The sequence below is a fragment of the Phocoena phocoena genome, chromosome 18, assembly GCF_963924675.1.
Source record: "Phocoena phocoena chromosome 18, mPhoPho1.1, whole genome shotgun sequence".
Classification (NCBI taxonomy): Eukaryota; Metazoa; Chordata; class Mammalia; order Artiodactyla; family Phocoenidae; genus Phocoena; species Phocoena phocoena.
The window spans coordinates 41056028-41060046 of NC_089236.1; the positions used below are offsets into that span (position 1 = coordinate 41056028).

Here is a 4019-nt window from a genome sequence, read left to right on the forward strand (position 1 = left end):
ATATATATAGGCATGTCTCATTTTATTTCACATTGCTTTATTGTGCTTCTCTGATTTTTTTTTTTTTTTTTACAAATTGAAGATTTGTGGCAATCCTGTGTCGAGCAAGTCTATAGGTACAATTTTTCCAACAGCATTTGCTGACTTTGTGTCTCTTTGTTACATTTTGGTAAGTTTTACAATATTTCAACCTTTCTTATTGCTATCATATTTTTACAGTTACTTGAGATCTTTGATGTTACTATTGTAATTGTTTTGGGTACCACAAACCACACCCATATAAGATGTAAATTTAATGTTGTGTGCACATTCTCACTGTTCCACTGACAGAGTGTTCCCCATCTCTCTCTCTTCCTCAGGCCTCCCAATTCCCTGAGACACAACAATACTGAAATTAGGCCAATTAATAACCTAAAATGCCTTTAACTGTTCAAATGAAAGAAGACTCACACATATGTCACCTTAAATCAAAATTTAGAAATGATTAAGCTTAGTGAGGAAGACATGTCAAAAGCTGAGATAGGCTGAAAGTTAGTCCTCTTGTGCCAAACAGTTAGCCAAGTTGTGAATGCAAAGGAAAAGTTCTAGAAGGAAATTAAATGTGCTACTCCAGTGAGCATACAAATGATAGGAAAGCAAAACAGTCTGATTGCTGATATGGAGAAAGTAATAGTGGTCCAGATAGAAGATCAAACCAGACAAAACATCCCTTTAAGCCAAATCCTAATCTAAAGCAAGGCCTTAATACTCTTCAATTCTATGAAGGCTGAGCGAAGTGAAGAGGCTACAGAAGAAAAGTTTGACGCTAGCAGAGATTGGTTCATGAGGCTTAAGGAAAGAAGTTGTCTCCAAAACATAAAAGTGCAAGGTGAAGCAGCAAGTGCTGATGTAGAACCTACAGCAAATTATCCAGAACATCTAGCTAAGGTAATTAATAAAGGTGGCTGCACTGAACAACAGACTTTCAAGGCAGACAAAACAACCTTTTATTGGAAGAAGATGTCATCTAGGACTTTCATGGCTAAAGCGGAGAAGCCAGTGCCTGGCTTCAAAGCTTCAAAGGACAGATTGACTCTCTTGTTAGGGACTAATGCAGCTGGGGACAATGAAGCCAATGCTCATTTACCAATTTGAAAATCCTAGGGCACTTAAGAACTATGCTAAATCTACTCTGCCTGTGTTCTACAAATGAAACAACAAAGCCTGGATGACAACACTTCTGTTTACAACATGATTCACTTAATATTTCAAGCCACTGTTAAGACTACTGCTGAGAAAAAAAAGTATTTTGTTCAAAATATTACTGCTCATTAACAGTACACCTGGGGCTTCCCTGGTGGCACAGTGGTTAAGAATCCACCTGCCAATGCAGGGGACACAGGTTCGCACCCTGGTCCAGAGAGATCCCACATGCTGTGGAGCAAAGTCCATATGCCACAACTACTGAGACTGCGCTCTAGAGTCTGCAAGCCACAACTACTGAGCCCATGTGCCACAACTACTGAAGCCTGTGTGCCTAGAGCCCATGCTCCACAACAAGAAAAGCCATTGCAATGAGAAGCCCACACACTGCAATGAAGAGTAACCCCCACTCGCCACAACTAGAGAAAGCCCGTGTGCAGCAACGAAGACCCAACACAGCCAAAAATTAGTTAATTAATTAATTAAAAATATACACCTGGTCGCCTAATGTATATGTACAATGAGATGAATGCTGTTTTCATGCCTGCTAACACAACATCCATTCTGCAACCCATGGATCGAGGAGTAATTTCAACTTTTAAGTCTTATTATTAAAAAATACATTTCATAAGGCTATAGCTGCCATAAATAGTGATTCCTCTGATGGATCTGGACAAAGTAAATTGTAAACCTTCTGGAAAGGATTTGTCATTCTAGATGCCATTAAGGACATTTGTGATTTGTGGTAAGAGGTCAAAATATCAACATTAATAGAAGTTTAAAAGAAGTTGATTCCAACCCTCATGTATAACTTTGAGGGATTCAAGACTTCAGTGGGGGAAGTGACTGTAGATGTGGTGGAAATAGCAAGAGAACAAGAGATAGCACTGGAGCCTGATAGTTAGCTGAATTGCTACAGTCTCATAATAAAACTTTCAAGGATGAGGAATTGTTTCTTATGGATGATCAAAGAAAATAGTTTCTTGAGATGGAATATACTCAGGGTGAAGATGCTATGAAGACTGTTGAGATGACAATAAATAATTTAGCATATTACATAAACTTTGTTGATAAAGCAGAAGGGAGCTTGAGAGATTGACTCCAATTTTGAGAGAAATTCTACTGTGGGTAAAAATGTATTAAACAGCATTGCATGCTACATAGAAATCTTTCTTCAAAGGAAGAGTCAATAGACAAAATTCACTGTTGTCTTATTCTAAGAAATTACCACCAACACCCCAAACTTCAGGAACCATCACTCTGATGAGTCAGCAGCTTTCAACATCAAGGCAGGACCCTCCACCAAGAAAAAGTCTATTATTTGCTGAACGCTCAGATGATGGTTAGCATTTTTTAGCAATAAAGTTTTTAAATTAAGGTATGTACATTTTTTTTAGACATAATGCTATTGCAAGTTTAATAGACTTCAGCATAGTGTAAACATAGCTTTTATATACCCTGAGAAACTGAAAAATTCCTGTGATTCACTTTATTGTGATGTTCTGGAACCAGACTTGCAATATCTCCGAAGTATGCCTGTATGTGTACATATATTTTCAATCATCTACATGCATATAACGGATGTCACTGCATTTAAAATCTAGCACTGTTTCAATGGGTTACAATGTAGGCTTTCAATATTTCTATTTAATACATAATAAAACTTTTGGTCACTTAAAGTTATTCCCAGATATATTCCTTCAAACAATATGATTCATGTTAATTAAATTATTGCCTTATTCACTTATTACTTTGCAATATATTTATCATGTTCACATTTAAAAATATTTTTCAGGGATTTTACATTTTACTGTGGGATGGATCCCAATAGAAGAAATGGTTGGCACCCAGAACAGGACAACAGGGAACTTTACAAGGCAGAATGCCCTTGTTTGTATTGCATGACCATAATCCCTGGTAATAGTAAAACTTCTACTCTGCCACACAGTAAGAACATAGATAACTAAATTGGTAAATTAAAAGAATGGTGCTTATAGGAATACCATTTTACTGAGTGAGCTCCAAGCTCTACTTTTTGAAATAAATTCACTCAGAGAATAAGCAATCCATTATGAGTTTAAATGAATATTACTTTTAAATTATCTTGCTTTTCATTAGTACATTTTTGTTTCCTTGTTTAATATTGCTAAATATAGTTAATTGTTTCCTTGAAACTTACCTAATTGAAATTAATTAGGTGATGGTTTATTCTCTAAATAGCTATAGTCATGAATCACATTTTTCAACAAAGGCACCTCCCCCTAAAAAAAATAATAGGCTTAACAGAAAACCCAATCTTATAAAAGCATCAAAAAATAAAAACAATTCTTTTTAAGTGTAAATTATTTTCATGGAGCTTTTGAGTGTGAACCAAAGGGCTTGTTTGGTGTTTCAAACTATATATATATATATATATATATATAGAGAGAGAGAGAGAGAGAGAGAGAGAGAGAGAGAGAGTTTAGAAATTTTATTTTAGAAATTTTCCATAGCACAGAGACCAGATACTGATGCTGATATAACATAATGCTGCAGATACTTGCCTGACTCAAGCTTAGATCACAGAATTTTTCTCCAAAATATGACAGTGGGGTTTATAAGCCATGATTAATTTTTGCTGATTATTTAAACTGATACCATATAAACTCAAGAATTTATATGTGGCTATTAATGGTCATTTACCCATATCTAAGAAGAGAAAATTCAATTTTCTTAAAGTGATAAAGAGATAATGCTGTATGCTAGAAACAACAACCAGAGTATATTCTAAGAAGAGAAATTGATTGAGAGACAAGCTTTCTAATACTTCTGCTGAAGTTTCTGATGAGGTCTCAACA

At 35.5% G+C, this 4019-nt stretch overlaps 1 pseudogene; it reads left to right on the forward strand.

Moving 5' to 3' along the window:
- Positions 1-295: 295 nt before the first annotated feature.
- Positions 296-2529, forward strand: LOC136137542 (tigger transposable element-derived protein 1-like; annotated as a pseudogene).
- Positions 2530-4019: the final 1490 nt, after the last annotated feature.